Raw genomic sequence first — 24,249 nt, forward strand, 5'->3', positions numbered from 1 at the left:
CCCAGGCATTTCTGCCACATACCCCTGGAGGTCCGACCCCTCCAGCCCTTCTGCCAGGCCCAGGATCCTCAGGTTTTTCCGCCTCATGCGGGTATCCATCTCCTCCAATCGGTTTTGCCATCTCAGGTGGAGTGCCTCGTGCACCTCCACCTTTCCCACGAGGACCGTGGCCTCCTCCTCCCTCACAGTCATCTCCTGCTGCAGCTCCAGAATTGACGCCTCTTGGGTCGCCTGTGCCCCCATCAGCCTGGTGGTCGTCGCGTTCATTCGACTCCAGAGCTCCACTTTCAGCTCCGTGGAAGAAGCGCAGGGAGAGCGGCCTGCTGCTCCTCCGCCCATTTCCTCCAGTCCTCGGGTGCGCCTCCGGCCGCCATTTGGATTTCTTCCCCCGCTTTTTTGGGGAGCTGCTGCCGCTTTTTTTTCCTGCCCCACTTCGGGTGGACGACCATAAATTGACGGGGTTCTCCTCTGGGAACCTTCCCCCACCGGGAATTGCCGTTCCAGCGCCGTTAAGGGCCCTCCAATCGAAAACACCTTCCTAACAGGAGCAGCCAAACGTGCGACTTAGCTGGTCATAGCCGCAACCGGAAGTCAGTGATGCATTTTTGAAGATCAAATTCAAGACCGGACTGTATGGTCAATGGAAGGGACCTGGGGAACATTGATGTACAGAGAGATCTTTGAGTTCAGGTCCATTGTACCCTGAAGGTGGCAACAAAGGTTGATAGAGTGGTCAAGAAGGCATACAGCATGCTTGCCTTCATCGGACGGGATATTGAGTGCAAGGGTAGGCAGGTCATGTTACAGTTGTATAGGACTTTGGATTGAACATAGAACATAGAACATTACAGAGCAGTGCAGACCCTCTGCCCACGATGTTGCGCCGTCCTGTGAAACCCCTCTAAAGTCCCTCTACACTATTCCCTTCTCGTCCATATGCCTATCCAATGACCATTTGAATGTCTTTAGTGTTGGCGAGTCCACTACTGTTGCAGTCAGGGCATTCCACGCCCTTACTACTCTCTGAGTAAAGACCCTATCTCTGACATCTGTCCTATATCTATCTCCCCTCAATTTAAAGCTATGTCCCCTCGTGTCTGGACATCACCATCCGAGGAAAAGGCTCTCGATGTCCACCCTATCTAATCCTATGATCATCTTGTATGCCTCAATTAAGTCACCTCTTAACTTTCTCTCTCCAACGATAACAGCCTCAAGTCCTTCAGCCTTTCCTCATATGATCTCCCTCCATACCAGCAACATTCTTGTAAATCTCCTCTGTACCCTTTCCAATGCTTCCACATCCTTCCTATAATGTGGCGACCAGAACTGCACACAATACTCCAAATGCGGCCGCACCAGAGTTTTGTACAACTGCAACACGACCTCATGGCTCCGAAACTCAATTCCTCTACCAATAAAAGCTAATACAACGTACGCCTTCTTAACAACCCTCTCAACCTCGGTGGCAACTTTCAGGATCTATGGACATGGACACCGAGATCCTCCCTGCTCGTCCACACTACAAGAATCTTACCAATAGCCCAGTACTCTGCCTTTCTGTTATTCCTTCCAAAATGAAATCACCTCACACTTTTCTGCATTAACTCCATTTGCCACCGTCAGCCCAACTCTGCAGCTTAATCTATGTCCGTCTGTAAACTTGTAACATCCTTCTGCACTGTCCACAACTCCACCGGACTTTAGCGTCATCTGCAAATTTGCCACCCATCCTTCTACGCCCTCCTCCAGGTCATTTATAAAAATGACAAACAGCAACGGTCCCAAAACAGATCCTGTGGCACACCACTAGTAAACTGGACACCAGTCAGAGCATTTCCCATTAACTACCACTCTTTGTCTTCTATCAACTAGCCAATTTCTGACCAAACTGCTAAATCACCCTGAATCCCATGCCTCTGTATTTTCTGCAATAGCCTATCGTAGGGAATTTAATCAAACGCTTTACTGAATCCATATACACCACATCAACTGCTTTACCCTCATTCCACCTGTTTGGTCACCTTCTCGAAGAACTTCAATGAGGTTTGTGAGGCACGGACCTATCCTTCACAAAACCATGTTGACTATCTCTAATCCAATTATTCCTTTGCACATGATTATACCTCATATCTCTCTAAATCTTTCCAAGACTTTCCCCTACAACAGAAGTAAGGCTCACTGGCCTATAGTTACGGGGTTATCTCTACTCCCCTTCTTGTACAAGGGGACAATGTTTGCTATATTCCAGTCCTCTGGCGCTATTCCTGTAGACAAGATGACTTAAAGATCAAAGCCAAAGGTCTCAGCAATCTCCTTCCTAGCTTCCCAGAGAATCCTAGGATAATTACCATCCGGCCCAAAGGACTTATCTATTTTCACACTTTCCAGAATCGCTACACCTCCTCCTTATGAACCTCAAGCCCTTCTAGTCTAATAGCCTGTATCTCAGTATTCTCCTCGACAAACTTTGTCTTTTTCTGTGTGAATACTGACGAAAAATACTCATTTTGCACCTCTCCTATCTCCTCGGACTCTACGCACAACTTCCCACTACTGTCCTTGATGGCCCTACTCTTACCTTAGTCATCTTTTATTCCTGACATACTCTAGAAAGCTTTAGGGTTATCCTTGATCCTACCTGCCAAAGACATCTCATGTCCTCGCTGTGCTCTTCTTAGCTCTCTCTTTAGAGCCTTCCTAGCTAACTTGTAACTCTCAAGCGACTCAACTGAACCATCACGTCTCATCTTCACATAAGCCTCCTTCTTCCTCTTGACAAGTGATTCAACTGATTTAGTAACCCATGGTTCCCTCACTCGATCAATTCCTCCCTGCCTAACAGGTACATACTTATCATGGGCACGCAGTAGCTGTTCCTTGAACATGCTCCACATTTCCATTGTGTCCATCCCCTGTAGTTTTCCTCTCCAGGCGATGCATCCTAAGTCTTGACTCATCGCATCATAATTGCCTTTCCCCCAGCAATAACTCTTGCCCTGCGGTTTATACCTATCCCGTCCCATCGCTGAAGTAAACGTAATCGAATTGTGGTCACTATCACCAAAATGCTCACCTACCTCCAAATCTAACACCTGTCCTGGTTCATTACCCAGTACCAAATCCAATATGGCCTCGCCTCTTGTTGGCCTATCTACATACTGCATCAGGAAACCCTCCTGCACACATTGGACAAACAATGTGGTTAGGCCACATTTGGAATAATGCGTGCAGTTCTGGTCGCCACGTTACCAGAAGGATGTGGATGCTTTTGAGAGGGTGCAGAGGAAGTTCACCAGGAAGTTTGCCTGGTATGGAGGGTGCTAGCTATGAAGACAGGTTGAGTAGATTAGGATTGTTTTCGTTGGAAAGACGGAGGTTCAGGGGGGACCTGATTGAGGTGTACAAAATTATGAGAGGTATGGACAGGGTGGATAGCAACAAACTGTTTCCAAGTGTGGGGGTGTCAGTTACAAGGGGTCACGATTTCAAGGTGAGAGGGGGAACGTTTAAGGGAGATGTGCGTGGAAAGTTTTTTACGCAGAGGGTGGTGGGTGCCTGGAACGCTTTACTAGCGGAGGTGGTTGAGGCGGGCACGTTGGCATCATTTAAGAGGCATCTAGACAGGTATATGAACGGGCGGCAACAGAGGGAAGTAGACCTTGGAAAATAGGGGATAGGTTTAGATAAAGGATCTGGATCGGCGCAGGCTGGGAGGGCCGAATGGCCTCTTCCTGTGCTGTAATGTTCTTTTTTCTTTGTTATTTATTCTTATATGTTGTTGACATTCTCTGATCCTGATTTATCTGCGAGTGTTTGCATGTCGAATTGACATTGGTTACAGGCTCTGGTAAGTACGTCTTGGGTTCATCCCTCCAGCTCACTCTGCGTCAACGGCATAACGTGACTTTTCCACCAAAGTTATTTGATTCAAAACACAGTTTGAATTCCAACCATCATTATCACCATCTCGCAATCAACCTCGCTCTCCTTAAGTCTAATTTCTCACACGTGTCATCAATTTAACTTCGTGTGCCTTTGGAATAAACCCCTCCATTGCCTCACGATCTACAACTTCATTTCTCCTTTGAATCCCATAGAATTAATGATGGACAGCATGGCTTTGTGAAGTGGCGATCGTGCCTCAGTAATGTGATCGAGTTCTTCGAGGAAGTGACTTTCCCTTACAAAGCCATGCTGACTTTTCCTAATGAGCCCTTGGCTGTAGAAATGCCTGTAGACCCTGTCCCTCAGGATAACCCACTGCATTACTAAGGGTAACTTGCCTGTAGTTCCCAGGCTTATCCGACAGCCCTTCTTAAACAAGGGCACAACATTTGCTAACCTGCAATCTTCTGGCACCTTTTAATCTCATACTTTTCTGGATACATTTCATAAGGACCCGGGGATTGATCTATCTCCATGTGCTTTAATACCTCCAGCATGCCCTTCTCTGTAATATGCACACACCTCAGGGCATCACTTTTCATTTCCCCAATTTCCCTAACATTCGTGCCTTTCTCAGTATGAAATACTAACGATAAATATTCATTTAGGATCGCTCCCATCCCTTGTGGATCTGCATAGATGACATTGTATACCCTTATGAGGCTCTACCCACTCATTAGTGACCCTTGTTGCACGTTTTACTGTGGTTGTAAAACGCGTTTATTGGAGTGCATTAACACGCCTCCGAGTTCGACGTGTGCTTAACACTACTAGGCTCTGTTCTATGTAATTATTTAGCTCTGGAGTCGCCAGTTGCCGTATAGGCAACGTCACAAGTATTCCAAGGTCAAGTTCAAAGTAATAAAGACGATACACCGATTAGTAAGGTTCAAACGATCAATATTTATTATACAGTTATAATAAATACTCATGCACACACTAAGAGACTAAGCTATAACTAAACTTTAAGTGAACAGAATACTTATCTAACAGGAACAGGCAAGGTCAGAGAACGAGGCCTTCGTCCTGGTCTTGTACTGCAGCCTTCAGCAAGCGTTCTGGTACTTGGGAGTCTAGTGGGCTTGGATCGCGTAGCGAGCGTTGAACTTACGGTTTCGGCGGCTGGTGCTCAACGGCTGGAGTCAGGATGCAAGATGTCAGTCAGAGCCGGAGCACGAGTTTAACAGACCGGGCTCTGTGGGGAATTTGCTTTTATACCCCTCTCTAATGTCCTTGCCCCCTTCTAGGCGGGCTCTACCTTTCGGTACCGATTGGAACGTTTCCAAACGGCTACCTTCGAAATCCTCGAATGCGGGGGCTTCCCTCGATGTTGGGGGGTGGTTTCGATATTCTTTACTCTGGTGCCATCCTGTCTGCTCCACCAATTAAGTGCTACATTGAGATGGAAATATTGCCATTGTGTGTGCCTGGATCTGGGCCGCCTCATCAGAATGTTAAGCGCTTTGCCATTAACACCTTTGGCTTGGAGATCTGCACCTGGCCAGAAAACTGGTTTGCTGCTTGCAAAATGCTAATTAGTTGAGAGCAGACTGTCTGTTCTTACTAAACAGGCTTTCCCTGCTGTCTTCCATTTTAGTTTGGCTCAGTGTCCATTTTGCGTGGCCAGCATGGCTACATTCCCTCCTTGTGATCCTCACAATCATACTATTGTGAAGGATCACCTATGTACTTTGCCTTCCTTGTGTTCTGACCTCTTGCCAGTTCCTGTTCTACTCTATCTTAAACTATGGGAAGAAGAAAAAATTTTTTAACTAACATCTCTACTTGGCCCTATGTCAAAGGGACATGCATTACTACAACTGGGAACCTCTACCTATCACTATTAACCTTAACCTTAACGTAACATTTCATCACTCTAAAATCTTAACCATTCACACCACAACATCACACTTCCCAACTCGGCAGTCGAGTATGGAACAATATAATACATGGCTGAATTTTTATTTACAGAGTGTTGTAATCAGTGAGGGGTTGAGGGGTTTGGTGGAATCCGAAGATGGGGGATTGAACTCTATAGATGGGTGAGGTGCTGGAACGAGAGGCTCTCCTCTTCCATTTCCTCAACCTGAGGGTCTGCACTAGTATGATGAGGATCGCGATCACCAACAGTGATTCGATTATATAGGACATGGAGTACCACGTCATGAATTTAGTACACCAGGTCTGAACCTCGCTGATCAGAGCTGAGCACTGGGGGTTTGCTGTAATTGAAGCATTTACGGTGGGGGTTGTGGGGGAAACGTGTCTTGTTTCCACACATATACATATGACATTAAACAGTAATAAGTGGGCTTCCATCATTTTGCTGTTCTTCTTCTTTCTCTTCCTTCTTCCTCCGGTATTGACAATCCTGGCTTCGACCTCTGTCTCGTCCTTTGAAACCTTTGGGATCAAGCACAGTATCTGTCAATACACAGTTTAAGACCTTTACTTGTTAGTGCATCTGTCTTTCAAAACCCAATTGACCCTTTAAAATGACTGGCTAAGTCACACCCTGTGACTCCCCTCATTTTTTTTTTTTTTTTTTCAAAAAGCGAATTTAAAGACCAGCATACACCTAACAATCCTTCCTTCTGCGAGCCGTCTCGCAGGCTTTGCTGATTTACCATCCGAATGTTCCCGGATGTAAATAGCATGTGGGATGGTGGCTGAAGGGCTACCTAACGTAAAATGAAAACAAACTTTGAAACAAACATCCGAATGAGTTGCGTATGGGCCGCTACGGGTACGAGTTGGATGGGATCCCCGGGTAGGGCGTGCTGTGCCATACCCGAGCTTGGCTGACCAAGGGTTGGTTCTCAGACAGGGCGGGTCCTCAGTGCCGTTTGTCCACTGCCTGAGTAACCTGGAAAGAAAAACGGGTACGAATGTGTTGACCATGACTTGCAGCCTCTATTTCGCCGAATAGAGGGGCACCTAAAAAACCAAGGGAGCGAAGATGCTCCAACTGAGGACATCACTGAAGTTCTCAGAGATATCTGCGGACAAGCTATTTGGCGTGTAGCCTTACAACTTTGGAAAAGATCTCCAATCAAACTGAAGTTCTCAAAAGTATCTGCGGACAAACTAACGTGTATGTGAGGTGGTCACAATCTTTTCAGCTGAAAAGAAGATGTCCATCCTCCAGCTGAACAATGTACAATCCTGAGACAAACAAACATAAAATGAAGACAAACATACGTGCAGGTTCCATCAGAAAGGACATCGTTTCCCTCAAACGATTCCTATCTTACATCATCTGGACACCTCACTTTGATTCTGCCTCTGTGAACAGGGTCACAAAGGGGTTGCCGTGTCGGGATTCAGACATTGTGTCGTCCTGCTCTCCCGGATCCCACACCCTTGTGTGGATCAGGCATGAAACTTTGGAATTGTGTGACCGGGGGTCACTCTCGTCATTGCGGACAAGTCTGTAGGAATTGTCCCTGTGCCATTGTGTAGTGTCGAGTGTGTTGTCGGGGTAGTCGGGGTCGGGTGGTGGTTCTGGATATTTGAGGTAGGTGACTTCCCTGGGGTCACTGGAGTCGGGGTCGTAGCTGGTGCAGTGTGGGCTGTATGGCTGTGTGCTGTCGCTGTCTTCAGAGTCAGTGTCAGTCCTGCTGTCTCTGCTGTGGCAGCTTGTGGGCGTGTCGGGGCGTGGTCTGTAGTGGTCTGTGGGCGGAGTCGTGGGCGAGTCCGTGGATGAACTGGTCTGTGAGGGGGATGGTGGAAAAGTGTCTCTGGTGGGCGGGGTGAAGTGTTCTACTGCATCCAGCAGGACATGGTGAGCATGGTTGGCCTGTGTTCCATATGCCTTTAACTGGTTTATATGGAACCACGCGGTCTTCCCATTAGGATACTTTATCCTGTAAACGGAGGGGCTAATTTTGTCCGAAATTGAGTAGGGACCGGAATATTTTGGAGCCAAAAAACTGCTGGGGTTATAAACAGATAACATTACCTGTTGCCCAACCTGGAATTCTGTGGTGTGTACGGTCTTATTGAAACAGGCAGTACGTTGCTGTCGGCGTTTCCCTAGCTGGACTGCGGCTGCGAGCTGTGCAGACCTCACAGTCTCAACTAGATCTTTAACTGCCTTTTCATGTGTGAGGGCCGTCACTTCGGGGCTTGTCATGTCCAGTCCTAAAAGGAATTCTGTACCTTTCATAGGGCGTCCGGTCATGAGTGTATGTGGTGTGTATCCTGTAGATGTGGAGACAGTGTTCCTTATGAACATAAGTGCAAAGGGGAGCACTGAATCCCATGTGGAATTATTCTCTTGAACCATTTTCCTGAGGGTCGTTTTTAGGGTCCGATTCATGCGCTCCACAATCCCGCTGGACTGTGGATGATACGCAATGTGGAAGTTTTATTTGATACCGAATATTGTCAGGACGTTCCTCATTACCCGTCCTGTAAAGTGAGATCCCTGGTCCGAATCGATACTTCGGGGTAAACCCCATCTCGTGAAGATGTGGTGGGTCAGGATCTTTGCAGCTGTCTTAGCTGTGTTTGTTCGCGAGGGAAATGCCTCTACCCATTTGGTAAAGGTGTCGATGACCACCAGAACGTATTTATAGCCATTCCTACAAGGGGGCAATGGACCTATAAAATCGATCTGGAGGTTTGTCCAAGGGCCGTTAACTGGGCGAGTATGCCGAAGTTGTGCCTTCTTAGAATACCTCTCCGGGTTATTCTGTGCACAAATAAGGCAATTCTCTATGTAATGTGTGACATCAGTCCTGAGATTAGGCCACCAACAGAGTTGCCTGAGGTGCCTCGTTGTTGCATCAATTCCCTGATGCCCGTGTCCGTCATGGAACAAGGCAATCATCTGATTCCTGTCCTGCTTCGGGACCACATAAAGTTGGTCCTTAATGATCACACCCTCATGTGTGGTCAGTGTGTGTTTAAAGTGCTCGTACGCAGGCACAAAGTTTCCCTTGAAAACCTCCCTGAGGTCTCCGTCCTGTTTCTGTGCTGCTACGAGATCTTTAACCTCTGTTTGTGAGACTTGTACTGCGCTCACAGGGGCGCTAGCTGGTGCGCTAGCTGGGGGGGTCCATAAGTGTCCTCTCCTGGAACCTGCCTTAGCCAATGCGTCGGCTTTTACATTCCCAGGGGGTGATGACCTATGGTGGCTGCGAACTTTTATTATGCCGAAGGTCCTGTCCTTCGCTTTCTCTAGGATATGCTGGAGTAAGGGGGCTGATGGAAGGGGTTTTCCGTCTACGGATACAAAACCTTGTGTCCTCCACAGGGGCAGAAAATCTGTTAGGCTATTGCAGACATATAAGCTGTCTGAATATATGTCTGCTGGGCTGGGGAAAGAATCGGGGTGGTCCACTATATACGCTATGGCCGCTAGCTCTGCTGCCTGCGCGCCTAAGTGACCTGGTAACTTAAGAGCTATCTCTTCGAGAGCGCGCCCCTGCGCGTCCTCTACATAGATGCTGCATCCTGTGATACGCTCACCATTTAAAACTGTGGAGGAACCGCCTACATAAATCCTTAAGGGTCCACACGTGTCTGTGGGCTGGGGGCTTTGTTTCGGGTTCCCTATCTTCCTGGGGGGTGTTTTTGCTAAAAAGGGTCCTGTGTTATGCAGGGGAGCTACAATTTCACAGTCATGGGGCTGTCCGGGGTATTGGAGGTTGTCTGCTAAATATGTGTGTGTGCGTGTCCGTTTTACAGTAATGTCCCGTCCTTGTAAAAGTAGGGTCCACCTAGCTGCCCTAATCTGGCTAACTGAACCGTCCTTCAGTCGACCGTCTAGTAGTAGCTGTGTGGGTGTGTGTTCGGTTAGAATGGTGATGGGGTTTAGTCCGGTTATGTATGAAAAGTACTGTACTGCCCAGAAGACAGCAAGGAGGTGCCTCTCACAGGCTGAAAATCCTTGTTCTACTGGGTCTAACAGTCGGGAGGCATAAGCCACTGGTCTTAGCTGCTCGTGCCGTTCCTGAAGCAACACGGCCGAGAGGGTCAGATCTGTGCTAGCTACCTCGATTGCGTACGGGGAAAGTTGGTCGGGGACTAGCAGCGCGGGTGCTGCACTAAGGGCTCGTTTTAACTCTTCCACAGCGCCTGTATGCTGCGGAAGCCATTCCCAGGGGGCTCCTTTCTTAAGGAGGTCTGAAAGTGGGGCGGCTTTTGTCGCGAATCCGTCTATGTGGTTCCGACAATAGCCAACCAGTCCTAAAAACGACCGGAGGGCTGAAACATTCTGGGGAAGGGGCAATTTGACAATCGAATCAATTCTTTTGAATTCGATCTCGCGTTTGCCGTGCGTGATGACTGTTCCCAAATACATCACTTTACTTTCCAATATTTGGGCCTTTTTCGGGTTAACTTTACAGCCAATTTCAGTTAAGAGTTCCAGGAGTTCGGCCAGAAGCGAAATGTGCTCTGCCTTTGTGTCTGTCTGCAGTAGTAGGTCGTCTACATACTGTACCAGACATTCGGGTCGGGAAAATGTCTCTAATCCACTTGCCAGCTGTCGGTGGAAAATGGAGGGGGAATTGTGGAATCCTTGTGGGAGGCATGTCCACGTGTACTGCTGAGTTTTGAAAGTGAATGCGAATTTGTATTGGCACGCTTTTGCCAATGGTATGGACCAGAATCCGTTACTGATATCCAATACCGTGAAGTACTTGGCGTTGAGACCCTGCTTGAGCATGGTCTCGGGACTAGTAGCTACCGTTGGGGCTACTGCGGGGGTTACTTTGTTGAGTTCCCGATAATCGATGGTCAGACGCCATGATCCATCGGGCTTCCTCACTGGCCAAATAGGGGCATTGTTGGTGGAGGCTACCGTTCTCAGTACACCTTGGTCCAACAAGCTACCTATAACCTTTTCTATTTCCACCTCTGCTTCAAGGGGAAATCTATATTGCTTTTGCGGTCGGGGGTCCTGTCCGGTAACATGAACTTGTCCAGTCATTCTGCCACAGTCATGACGGTGACTTGCAAATGCTGTCCGGTGTTTGTTTAGTAGGGCCTTAATTTGTCGGTCGGTGTGGAGTGTAGTCAGGTCGAATGAGTACTCTCCCACTGCGCTAATCCGATTAGCGTAGTCTCCTACTGTGAGGGTGGCTGGGGCTCTGTCTGATCTAGCCATTCGCCAGACACACTGGTTCACTGGGTCGAACGACAAGCTGTGAGCGTTCATAAAATCTATCCCCAGGATGTGTTCTGCCGTCCGGGGAAGATTTACTAGAACTACGGGGTGCCTTGTGCTAATGTTCCCTAGCTGGATCGCTACGGGTGCTGTGATATGTCCCTGCTGCGAGTGTCCGGTGAACCCGCTAAGTGTAATGGTGGAGGTGGTCGGCCACGTGTCTGCGTGTGCCGTGGTTGTGGAGTTAATGGTGGTGCGGGATCCTCCTGTGTCCCACAGTAACTCTATGGGCTTCCCTTTGACTTTCGCTGTGACTACGGGCCTCCCTGATGAGTCCCATAGTGTGTCACAGACCCAAGTGGGGGAGCCCGAACACCGTCAGTTCGTCTCGTCCACATTGGTGGGTCCTGACTGTACTATCACATTGTGGATGGGTTTTGCCTTACTGCGGTTCAGAGTGCCTGTCTGCTGGCCTCTCTGAGATCGCTGGGGTGCATTACACTCTTTTGCCCAATGCCCTAACTGTCCACAGTTATAGCATTCCTGTCCTTTCTGTTGAGGGCTGCTCTTGCCTGCATTTACCCATGCGGGCTTCTGGTGCTCTCTGACTGCTTGGATATCTGCAGCAGCCTGAGCCTCTTCTGGGGATCTAACTTTTCCTTTTCCCTGAAGCGATTGCTCCCAAGCGCGGGACAATCTTTTCAGGACCCATTTCTCGTTATGGGCCTCTTCTGAGGGGTCATAGCTATTGCAAGCGCTCTGTCCTGCTTCTGTTGCGTGTGAGATAATTGTGCGCGTCCACTTAACCATGTTTTCGCGGGTTAAATGCGCTCTATCTAACTGTCTGAAAACTGCGCTGAAATGAATCCACAGCCTTCCTGCGAATGCTGTGGGGTGTTCGGATCTTTTCTGCCTGCACTTATTCAATCCTTCTACGGGGTCACCTCTATTGTACCCTATGGCATCTAAAATGGCGGTGTGCATCTCCTCTAGGCTGCCTCCTGCCACGTTCTGTGGGTCGGGGAGGGCTGCTACTACACTCTGGTCTAAACTCAGCACGGTGAGCTTAACCTGCTCTCTCTCATCCAGGCCGTACATGGTAGCCTGCTGCTTTACTTTAGCGAAAAACTGGTGGGGGTCTGCGGTGGGGAGGAACGGAGTGATCTTTTCACAAGCGTCCCTTAGCTGGGTTACTGTTAAAGGGGTGGTGTAAGTTATGTCTGGGGCGCCTTCTGATTCGGCTTTTCTCTGCGTGGTTACGGGATTCATGGGTGCGGTTATGGTCTGAGCTGTGGGGGGTTGGGGTGCCTGTCGTTTCTGCTGAGCTGCGGGCGCACATGTTCCCTGAACATAACGCTGCGCTGTCTCGCTTAATTCCTGCCAATCTGGGGCATTTTCCCCATCTAACTGTGCTCCAAAGGTGCTTTGGAAGCCATTCTGCACCGAAAGCAGAGATTGCAGTTCCGCAATCTGTTTCCTGCATTTCGCGTGGTCAACTGTGCTTTGTCTTTGTTCGGTCGTTGCAGCATGGAGTGCTCTCAAAGCTGCTTTGAGATCAGAACATTGCCTCTGCAATGCCTCCACCTGCTTCTCCGATTCCTGTCTTATCAGAACGGCACGTTGCACGTCCTGATAGGCTTTCTCATACTGGGTCTGGGAACTGTTCAGATGAGCTAGACAAGACTGGTGAGCCCTCTTGGCATCATCCACCTCTCTATCCTTCTCTGCCAACTTCCCTTTGAGATCCAGGTTCTCCTTCTCGATGTCCCTGACATCGACCTTACTCATCCTATTCCTCTCTTCTAAATCTGTCCGGAGCGTCCTGATGACCTCCTCTGCGCCTCGCAACTGTGCCAAACAGGACACAATCGCCATCGGCTTGCGTGCTTTACCTAGGTTCTTTTTGTGTATTTGAGAGAGGTTCTCCCACCAAGTATGACCTATACTCCCGGGACCTGTCTCCTCATTTGCACAAAACTCTTTCCAAAGGGGCCATCCCTTTCCCTGTAAATATTTGCGGAGTTCCAGCTCCCACGTGGGACACTGGCCTACTCTGCTACTGCTGCTGGTCGCTGCGACCACAAACTTTGCTGGATCCATCAGACGTTCCATTGCCTGCATGGCCATTTCCTCTGACTCTCTTTTTATAATTTGGAACAGGGGGTTGCTGGGGTGGTGTTTCGAAAAAAGGGTACGGCTTACGCTATTTTCCGATCACAAAACTACCGAAAGTTTGTCGCAACAAAAAGCTTTCAGTTTTACCTTACAGCCCTGTTAGTACGCATGCACTAAACACACTTCCGAATTTCGCTTATTATTTTGAACACCTTGAATACTTGTGATCTCTTTCTTTCTCTGCAATTTGGAGTTCTAATTCAAATTTCAGGGTCCTGGACGGTGTGGGGTTTCCACTTACAACCGTGTCCCGTCAGGAAGTCGCCACTAAATGTTGCACGTTTTACTGTGGTTGTAAAACGCGTTTATTGGAGTGTATTAACACGCCTCCGAGTTCGACGTGTGCTTAACACTACTAGGCTCTGTTCTATGTAATTATTTAGCTCTGGAGTCGCCAGTTGCCGTATAGGCAACGTCACAAGTATTCCAAGGTCAAGTTCAAAGTAATAAAGACGATACACCGATTAGTAAGGTTCAAACGATCAATATTTATTATACAGTTATAATAAATACTCATGCACACACTAAGAGACTAAGCTATAACTAAACTTTAAGTGAACAGAATACTTATCTAACAGGAACAGGCAAGGTCAGAGAACGAGGCCTTCGTCCTGGTCTTGTACTGCAGCCTTCAGCAAGCGTTCTGGTACTTGGGAGTCTAGTGGGCTTGGATCGCGTAGCGAGCGTTGAACTTACGGTTTCGGCGGCTGGTGCTCAACGGCTGGAGTCAGGATGCAAGATGTCAGTCAGAGCCAGAGCACGAGTTTAACAGACCGGGCTCTGTGGGGAATTTGCTTTTATACCCCTCTCTAATGTCCTTGCCCCCTTCTAGGCGGGCTCTACCTTTCGGTACCGATTGGAACGTTTCCAAACGGCTACCTTCGAAATCCTCCAATGCGGGGGCTTCCCTCGATGTTGGGGGGTGGTTTCGATATTCTTTACTCTGGTGCCATCCTGTCTGCTCCACCAATTAAGTGCTACATTGAGATGGAAATGTTGCCATTGTGTGTGCCTGGATCTGGGCCGCCTCATCAGAATGTTAAGCGCTTTGCCATTAACACCTTTGGCTTGGAGATCTGCACCTGGCCAGAAAACTGGTTTGCTGCTTGCAAAATGCTAATTAGTTGAGAGCAGGCTGTCTGTTCTTACTAAACAGGCTTCCCCTGCTGTCTTCCATTTTAGTTTGGCTCAGTGTCCATTTTGCGTGGCCAGCATGGCTACACCCTTTTACGCTTTACCTATCTGTAAAAGCTTTTTGAATTTTCCTTTTAGCACAGAGGGTAGTGGGTTCCTGGAACTCGCTGCCGGAGGAGGTGGTGGAAGCAGCGACGATAGTGACGTTTAAGGGGCATCTTGACAAATATATCAATAGGATGGGAATAGAGGGATACGGACCCCGGAAGTGTAGAAGATTTTAGTTTAGACGGTCAGAATGGTCGGCGCAGACTTGGAGGGCCGAAGTGCCTGTTCCTGTACTGTTTACTTTAGACAGTCAGAACGCTCGCCTTTGTTCTTTGCTCTATCATCAAGACAATATCATGTCCCCTTTTTGCCCTCTTGATTTCTCTCTTAACTCTACTAAGCATCACTTAGTCTTCAATGCATCCACTTGCTTGTCAGTGCATGTCATATGCCTCCTTCATCCTTTTGATCATTGCCTCAATATCCGGAGTGATACACCAGACATAGATCCCCGAAAGTTGCCACCCAGGTTGAGAGGTTTGTTAAGAAGGCGTACGGTGTGTTAGCTTTTATTGGTAGAGGAATTGAGTTTCGGAGCCATGAGGTCATGTTGCAATTGTACATAACTCTGGTGCGGCTGCATTTGGAGTATTGCGTGCAGTTTTGGTCGCTGCATTATAGGAAGGATTGGAAAGAGTACAGGGGAGATTGACAAGGATGCTGCCCGGTATGGAGGGAAGATCTTACGAGGAAAGGCTGAGGGACTTGAGGTTGTTTTCGTTAGAGAGAAGAAGGTTAAGAGGTAACTTAATTGAGGCATACAAAATGTTCAGAGGATTAGATAGGGTGGACATTGAAAGCCTTTTTCCTCGGAAGGTGATGTCTGGCACGAGGGGACATAGCTTTAAATTGAGGGGTGATAGATATAGGACAGATGTCAGAGGTAGGTTCTTTACTCAGAGAGAAGTAAGGGCGTGGAGTGCCCTGCCTGCAAGAGGAGTGGACACGCCAACACTAAACACATTCAATTGGTAATTGGATAGGCATATGGAGGACAAGGGAATAGTGTAGATGGGCTTTAGAGGGGTTTCACAGGTCGGCGCAACATCGAGGGCCGAAGGGCCTCTACTGCGCTGTAATGTTCTATGTTGACTGTAGACAGGCTCCCCAAATAAACTTTTGATAGTTCCCGCCTAATACCTTCGAAATTGCCGTTGCCCCAAAATTAGGATTTTAACTTGTGGCCAGAACTACCATTCTCCATTGCGGTCTTAAAACTAATGGAATTGGGCGGTTATGTTAAACTCGCTGATGGGGGCTGGGTCCTTCCAGGGGACCCTGGAGTTAGAGGGGGCCCACAGAATTCTGGCTAGGAGGCCCAAGCCGAACGTTGGAGCGGTGTTGGTGCGGTTTCATCCGTTCGTGGATCGTGAGTGTGTGCTCCGGTCGGCCAAGAAGGAGCGGAGCAGCAAGTGGGAGAACACAGAGTTGCAGATCTTCCAGGACTGGAGTGCGGAGGTGGCGAGGCGGAGGGCCGGGTTTAACCGGACGAAGGCGATGCTCCATAGACGGTTAAGTTCGGCATGTTGCAGCCGGCGCGTCTGTGTATCACCTATAAGCATCGGCACCATTATTTTGAGTCCCCGGAGGCGGCGTGGGCCTTTGTGCAGACCGAGAAATTGGACTCAAACTGAGGGTCTAAGATGGGGGATGCTGTATAATACTCTATTTGTATTTGCTTGGTTTAATGTAAGATGTGGGTTGGCCTTAGGGTGGGTGGGGTAATGTCGATTTATCTTTTCTCTATGGGTTTTTCTGTAGGGGTCTGGTGGATGGGTTCGGGCAGGGGGGGTAAACGGGGAGTTCGGGGAGCTGGTGGGGGGGGGGGACTGACAATTGGAGTTGCCCTGGAGGAGGCGGGGCCGGGCAGGGCGAAAGCTCGGGCTTTCTGCGGGTTTCCCACGCTGGGAGATGGTGGGGGCTGGGTCAGGGCTGAGAAGCGCGGGTCGTTGCTGGCTGTTTTCTTTTCCCGCGCAAGAGCGGGGGGGGGGGGGAGGAGGACCCATTGACGGGCACGATGGAGGAGGGGTAATCTCACGTGGGGAGGAGTCGACGGTAGGGCGGGAGTCGCCGGGGTCAGCAGAAGTTAGCTGGCTCACGGCAGTGCTATGGAGGGAGGGGCGCGGCAAGGAGGGGTCCTAGCCTTGGGTTGCTGTTGAAACGGTCAGGAAGGAGCTGGAGAACGCAGAGGGCACTGGAGGGGGGGAGTTGCCGCCATGGGAAACTGGCAGAGCGGGGGACGCTGGCCGGTGGTGGGCAAGGGATGGGGTATGGCTAATCAGCAGGGGAGGGGGGCAGGGAGCCCTCTGATCCGGCTGATAACCTGGAATGTGAGGGGGCTGAATGGGCCGTTCAAACGGGCCCGGTTATTTGCGCACCTGAAGGGGCTGAAGGCGGATGTGGCCATGCTCCAGGAGACACCTGAGAGCGGTAGACCAGGTTCGGCTGAGGAAGGGATGGGTGGGCCAAGGATTTCACTCAGGGCTGGATGAGAAGAGTTGGGGGGTTGTGATCCTGGTGGGGAAGAAGGTGTCGTTTGAGGCGTTAAATGTGGTCGCTGACAGTGGCGGGAGATATGTGATGGTGAGTGGTAAGCTGCAGGGGGAGCGGGTGGTGTGGGTGAATGTTTACGCCCCAATCTGGGATGATGCGGGTTTTATGCGGCGTATGTTGGACCGCATTCCAGACCTGGAGGTGGGGGCCTGATCATGGGGGGGGGGGGATTTCAACACGGTACTGGATCCACCATTGGATCGATCCAAGTACTGTACGGGTAGGAGGCCGGCGGCAGCTAAGGTGTTGAGGGGAATTATGGACCAGATGGAGGGGGGGGGGGGGGGTCTGGATCCCTGGAGGTTTGCGAGGCCAAGGGCCAGGGAGTACTCGTTTTTCTCCCACGTAATTAAGGCCTAGTCGCGGATTGATTTTTTTGTCCTGAGCAGGGGGTTGGTTTCGAGGGTGGAGGATGTGGAATACTCCGCCATTGCCATTTCAGATCATGCCCCGCATTTGGTGGACCTCGGGCTGGGGGAAGAGAGGGAACAACGTTCACCCTGGCGCTTGGAGGTGGGGCTGCTGGCAGATGAGGAGGTGGCCGAGAGGGTTCGGCGGTGTATCGAGAGGTACTTTGAGGCCAATGACAATGCGGAGGTCCGAGTGGGGACGGTCTGGGAGGCATTAAAGGCGGTGATGAGGGGGGAATTGATCTCCTTCCGAACCCATAGCGAGAGGGGGGAGCAGAGGGAGAGGGAGAGACTGATAGGGGAGATGGTGCGGGTGGATCGGAGATATGCGGAGGCTCCAGATGAGGGATTGCTGGGGAAGAGGAGTAGCCTTCAGGCCAGATACGACCTATTGACTACCAGAAAGGCGGAAGCTCAGGGGGCGGTGTATGAGTATGGGGAGAAGGCGAGCAGGATGCTGGCACACCAGCTCCGAAAGCGGGACGCAGAGAGGGAGATTGGGGGAGTGACTGATAACGCTGGGAAGGTGGTGCGGAAGGGAGGAGATGTTAATGGGGTCTTCAGAGACTTCTATGGGGAATTGTACCGGTTGGAACCCCCGATGGAGGGGGGTGGAATGGGGCGCTTCTTGGACAAGCTGTGATTCCCGAGGGTGGAGGAGGAGCAGGTGGAGGGACTGGGGGCGCCGATCGAGCTGGAGGAGGAGGTCAAAGGAGTAGGCAGCATGCAGTCGGGGAAGGCGCCGGGGTCAAACGGGTTTTCGGTGGAATTTTATAAAAGGTATTTGGACCTGTTGGGCACCCTGTTGGTCCAGATCTTTAACGAGGCAAGGGAGGGCTTTGCCCCCAACTATGTCACGGGCGCTGATTTCCTTGATCCTAAAGTGGGACAAGGACCCTCTGCAGTGCGGGTCATATAGACCGATTTTGCTGTTAAACGCCGACGCTAATCTTCTGGCAAAGATCCTTGCCACTAGAATAGAGGATTGCGTGCCTGCGGTCATTCATGAGGACCAGACGGGGTTTGCGAAGGGAAGGCAGTTGAATGTGAACGTGTGAAGGCTCCTCAATGTCATTATGATGCCGGCCATGGAAGGGGAGGCGGAGATAGTGGTGAAATTGGATGCGGAGAAGGCCTTTGATAGGGTTGAGTGGGAGTATTTGTGGGAGGTGCTGGAGAGGTTTGGGTTTGGGGAGGGTTTTATCCGGTGGGTGAGGCTGCTCTACGAAGCCCCGATGGCAAGTGTAGCCACAAATAGGAGGAGGGCGGAGTACTTTCGGCTGTACCGGGGGACGAGACCGGGGTGCCCCCGTCCCCCTTGCTCTTCGCGTTGGCGATTGAGCCCCTGGCCATGGCATTCAGGGAGTCAGGGAACTGGAGGGGCCTGGTGCGGAATGGTGAGGAGCATCGAATGTCGCTGTATGCGGGCGACCTGTTGCTGTATGTGGCGGACCCGGTGGGGCGGGGGGGGGGGGGATGCCGGAGGTGATGAGGATTCTTAGTGAATTCAGTGGTTTCTCTGGGTATAAGTTGAACCTGGGCAAGAGTGAGCTGTTTGTGGTGCATCCGGGGGATCAAGAGGATGGGATTGGTTTGGCTTCAACTGAAGCAGGCAGGGAAGAGCTTCAGGTACCTAGGGGGTCCAGGTGGCTGGGAGTTGCGGGTCCCTGCACAAGCTAACCTCACAAGTTGGTGGAACAGATGGAGGAGGATATAAGCGGTGGGGATATGTTACCACTGTGACTGGCGGGGAGGGTGCAGTCCGTTATGGATAGGGGGGGGGGGGCTGGCGTTGCCCAACCTCTGTGTGTACTATTGGGCTGCCAACGCAGCGATGGTGCGTAAGTGGGTAATGGACGGGAGGGGCAGCATGGAAGAGGATGGAGGTGGCGTCCTGTGTGGAACGAGCCTGGAGGTGCTGGTGACTGCGCCGTTGCCCGTCCCTCCAACAAGGTATACCACGAGCCCGGTGGCGGCGGCTACCCTCAAATTTTTCGGGCAATGGAGACGACATAGGAGAGCAGTGGGAGGCTCGATGGAGGCCCCGATACGGGGGAACCATCGGTTTGTCCCAGGAACCATTGATGGCGGATTTCTGGGCTGGCACAGGGCAGGGGTTAAGAGGTTGAGTGACCTGTTTGTGGAGGGGAGGTTCGCGAGCTTGGGGGAGTTTAGGCTCCCTCGGGGAACATGTTTAGGTACATGCAGGTGAGGGCGTTTGCCAGGCAGCAGGTGGAGGGTTCCCCTTGCTGCCCCCACGAAGGGTGCGGGATCGGTTGCTCTCGGGGGTGTGGGTTGGAGGAGGGAGGATTTCGGACATGTACCGGGTAATGCAAGAGGCAGACGAGGACTCGGTGGAGGAACTGAAGGGTAAATGGGAAGAGGAGCTGGGTGATGAGATTGAGGAGGGGACGTGGGCGGATGCCCTGGAGAGAGTGAATTCCTCCTCTTCCTGTGCGAGGCTTAGCCTCAGACGTTCAAGACGCTGCTAGGGCCCAAATGACTGGGACGAGGATGAGTAGGTTTTTTGGGGGGCGAGGACAGGTGTGCTAGGTGCTCGGTAGCCCAGCGAACCACGCCCATATGTTTTGGCCGTGCCCAGCGCTAGGGCAGTTTTGGAAGGGAGTAGCAAGGACGGTGTCGAGGGTGGTGGGATACAGGGTCAGGCCACGCTGAGGACTCGTAATTTTTGGGGTTGCAGTGGAGCCGGGAGTGCAGGAGGCGAAAAGGGCCGGTGTTCTGGCCTCTGCGTCCCTAGTACCTGGCGGAGGATCTTGCTCCAATGGAAGGATGCGAGGCCCCCAGCGTGGAGACCTCAATCAATGATAAGGCGGGGTTCATTAAATTGGAGAAGGTGACAATTTGCCCTGAGGGGATCAGTACAGGGTTCTTTAGGCTGTGGCAGCCTTTCCTGGACTTCCTGCGGAACAGTTGGAAATACCCGGCAGCAGCAGCAACCCGGGGGGGGGGGAGGGTGGGAGGGGGGGGGGGTTTGGATCGGCGGGAGGGCGTACTGTGTACATGGGGCTGTGGGATTGGGCGGTGTTATCTCTTTCCCTTTGTTATTCGGGTGTTCTTTGTTTTTCCTTTGTTAGTAGTTGCTTTTTGACGTTGGGTGGTTTGTTCTTGGAGTGTTACCGTGGTTGTTTGTTAATAGGTGGAGATGTTTATATTTTGTAAAAATTTTCAATAACATTTTTTTAAACTAATGGAATTGTGGTCACTGGTCCAAAAGGATCCCTCACCAACACTTACTTCACTTGCCCTTCTTTTCCCCAGGAGGAGGTCATGATTTTCCCTATCTCTAGTCGGGCCATTCACATATTGAATTAGGAATTCTTCCAGAATGCACCCGACATATTTCTCTCGATCCAAACCCATTGTGCTATGGCTGTTCCAGTTAGTGTTGGGGATAGTTATAGTCGCCAACTAGTTACCACCCTATTTTTCCGGAGCTATCTGTAACCTTTTTATATATTTGCTCCTCAACATCCCGCGGGACGACTTGGGGCATATTGTGCGTCCAATTAAAGTGAGGTCAGGCCTTCTTATTATTCAGTTATCCCACTATAGTGGGCTAACTCTGGGATATATCTTTGTTTGCACTGATTGCTGAATATGTGTCACATTTCAGTGCTACAGTGAGAGTTGTTTATTTTCATCAAACTTCTAGCCTTTCTTTTACTGAGTTAACTAACATAAACATTGCTGTTTGGTTTAGAAGAAGGTGAATTTTCAAACAGCTTTAACAAGATTCTACTGCAGCTCTGCAGCTGGAGGTTGTTAATTAGTTAATTGGATTAGGCCAGTGTTCAGAGGATAGAGTCACAGAATAAAGGTGAGCCATACAGTGCAGACTGTGTTTGCATGATGCTGAATTTGGGTTCATTTGACTGCTATAGTGGTAGTTATTTGGTGACTGAGGGAGTAAGGGGAGGAGGGAAGCAAGGTCCTCTTTTCATTTGTTTCTTACACTTCCTCAAAGAGCGTGAAGGGAGCCGGGAGTTTACAGAGAGTGCAGCTGACTGGGAGCAGAGTCGGAGGGCGGAGTTCCAGTTGGTCCACAGGGCAGCTATATTCTGTAACATAAGAGCGGATGGAGGTTGGGCAGTTTCATGCTTCTCCTGTAGGATGTGGGTGGTGTCCACGGTGACTATACCTGTGGGAAGCGCACCCGACTCCTGCTCCTCAGATGCCGTGTTAGGGAACTGGATCTGTGGATTTGGATCATCCGGGAGGCAGAGTGAGGTGATAGAGTAGAATTACAGGGTGTAGCCACATCCAGGTACAGGACAAAGTAGCTGGGTTTCATTCAGGAGAAGGAAAACGAACGGCCAGGAATCTCTCGTGGTCGTTCCCCTTCAAACAATATACCGCTTTGGGTACTGTTGGGGGGATGACCTACAGGGGAAGGCCCTGGCGGCCACGTTTCAGGCACTGTCTGGCTCTGGGGATCAGAATGGAAGGGGGAGAATAGAAAAGCAATAGTGATAGAACATAGAAAAATACAGCACAGAACAGGCCCTTCAGCCCACGATGTTGTGCCCAACATTTTGTCCTAGATTAATCAGAGATTATCATAGAATTTACAGTGCAGAAGGTGGCCACTCCGCCATCGAGTCTGCACCGGCTCCTGGAAAGAGCACCCTACCCGAGGTCAACACCTCAACAGTAACCCCATAACCCACCCAGCACAATGGGCAATGTTTGACACTAAGGGCAAGTTATCATGGCCAATCCACCTAACATGCACATCTTTGGACTGTGGGAGGAAACTGGAGCACCCGGAGGAAACTGACGCACACACGGGGAGGACGTGCAGACTCCACACAGACAGTGACCCCAGCCGGAAACGAAGCTGGGACCCTGGAGCTGTGAAGCAGTTGTGCTATCCACAATGCTGCGGTGCTGCCCTTAAAAACAAAATATTCTACACTCCATTATTCAACCATAATCCATGTACCTACCCAATAGCCGCTTGAAGGTCCCTAATATTTCCGGACTCAATACTTCCAAAGGCAGGTGCATTCCATGCCCACACTAGGGTATGGGGAAAGAACCTACCTCTGTCACCCCCCCCCCCCCATATCTTCCACCGTTCACCTTAAAGTTATCTCCCCTTGTAATGTTTTTGTTCCACCCGGGGGAAAAAGTCTCTGACTGTCTATTTTATCTATTCCCCTGATGATCTTATAACCTCTACCAAGTCGCCCCTCACCTTCCGTCTAATGAGAAAAGGCCTAACACCCTCAACCTTTCCTCGTCGACCTACTCTCCATTCCAGGGAACACCCTGGTAACTCTCCTTTGCACCTTTTCCAAGCTTCCACATCCTTCCTAGACGTGAGGTGACCAGAACTGCAAACAGTACTCCAAATGTAGCCTTACCAAGAATTTGTACAGCTGCATCATCACCTCTCGGCTCTTAAATTCAATCCCTTCTGCTTATAAACGTCGCACACCATAGAGCTTCTTCACAGCTCTCTACGTGAGGGCAACTTTCAAAGATCTATGAATACAGACCCCAAGATCTCTCTGCTCCTCCACTCCCCCTACCGTAACCCTGTATTCAAAAGAAAAAAAGAAACTTACAGCACAGGAACAGGCACTTCGGCCCCTCCCAGCCTGCACCGATCCAGATCCTTTGTCTAAAACCTGTCTCCTATTTTCTAAGGTCTACTTCCCTCTGTTGCCCCGTTCATATACCTTTCTATATGCCTCTTAATGGTGATATCGTGCCCGCCTCCACACCCTCCGCTGGTAAAGCGTTCCAGACACCCACTACCCTCTGAGTAAAACTTTTCCACGCACATCTCTCTTAACTTTCCCCCCCTCACCTTGAATCGGACCCCTGGTAACTGACACCACCCACTCTTGGAAAAAGGTTGTTGCTATCCACCCTGTCCATTCCTCTCATAATCTTGTAGACCTCAATCAGGCCACCCTAAACCTCCGTCTTTACAACGAAAACAATCCTAATCTACTCAACCTTTCTTCATAGCAAGCACCCTCCATACCAGGCAACATCCTGGCGAACCTCCTCTGCACCCTCTCCAAAAGCATCCACATCCTTCTGTTAATGTGGTAACCAAAACTGCACGCAGTATTTCAAAGTCCTATACAACTATAACATGACCTGCCGACTATTGTACTCAATACCGTCCGATGAAGGCAAGCATGCTGTATGCCTTCTTGACCACTCTATCAACCTGCGTTGCCACCTTCAGGGTACAATCGACCTGAACTCACAGATCTCTTTGTACATCAAATTTCCCCAGGACCCTTCCATTGAACCATATAGTCCGCTTTTGAATTTGATCTTCCAAAATGCATCACCTCGCATTTGCCTGGATTGAACTCCATCTGCCATTTCTCTGCCCAACTCTGCAATCTATCTATACTTTGTTGTATTCTCTGGCAGTCCTCCTCGGTATCTGCAACTCCACCGATCTTAGTATCATCTGCAAACTTGCTAATCAGACCACCTATACCTTCCTCCATTTATGTAGATCACAAACAACAGTGGTCCGAGCACGGATCCCTGCGGAACACCACTGGTCAACCTTCTCCATTTTGAGACACTCCCTTCCACAACTACTCTCTGTCTCCTGTGACCCAGCCAGTTCTTTATCCATCTTGCTAGTACACCCTGAGCCCATACGACTTCACTTTTTCCATCAACCTAACATCGGCAACCTTATCAAAAACCTTCTAAAGTCCATGTATATGAAATCTACAGCCCGTCCCTCATCAATTAACTTTGTCACATCCTCAAATAATTCTATTAGCTTTGTAAGACACGACC

The sequence above is a fragment of the Scyliorhinus canicula genome, chromosome 30, assembly GCF_902713615.1.
Source record: "Scyliorhinus canicula chromosome 30, sScyCan1.1, whole genome shotgun sequence".
Taxonomy (NCBI): domain Eukaryota; kingdom Metazoa; phylum Chordata; class Chondrichthyes; order Carcharhiniformes; family Scyliorhinidae; genus Scyliorhinus; species Scyliorhinus canicula.